This window comes from Penaeus monodon, chromosome 34 (genome assembly GCF_015228065.2).
Source record: "Penaeus monodon isolate SGIC_2016 chromosome 34, NSTDA_Pmon_1, whole genome shotgun sequence".
In the NCBI taxonomy this organism is placed as follows: domain Eukaryota; kingdom Metazoa; phylum Arthropoda; class Malacostraca; order Decapoda; family Penaeidae; genus Penaeus; species Penaeus monodon.
This window is the reverse complement of record NC_051419.1, coordinates 1,576,886-1,577,276: the sequence shown is the minus strand read 5'-3', so window position 1 is coordinate 1,577,276 and position 391 is coordinate 1,576,886.

Here is a 391-nt window from a genome sequence, read left to right as displayed (position 1 = left end):
ATTTAATCGATTGATTGCTTAATGCCAACGCAACAGCTCCAGACGAACGCACACAAACTCACACGCCATCTCCAGTGTTCAAAACACATCATCCTTAAGTCGACATTTGGCTCACGAATCAACGACAAAGAAAGACTGTTTCTTCGTCTTCCGTGTCAGAAAGAGCCTCGTGGATTTCCATAGCCTGCCTCAATACCGCAGTAACGCGAGAGGAAAAACCTTAGAGGAAGAGAGGTTGGATGAGGAAGGGTGGGGGTGGGGGTGATTGCTCTGGAGGACGGGATTATGAATTCATATAAGAGAGGAATAAAGTGAATGGAGAGGGAGAAGGTGAAAGGAAAAAAAGGTATTGATTGTTGTTGTTTTATGGGTGTGTTTTTTTAAGCTTTGA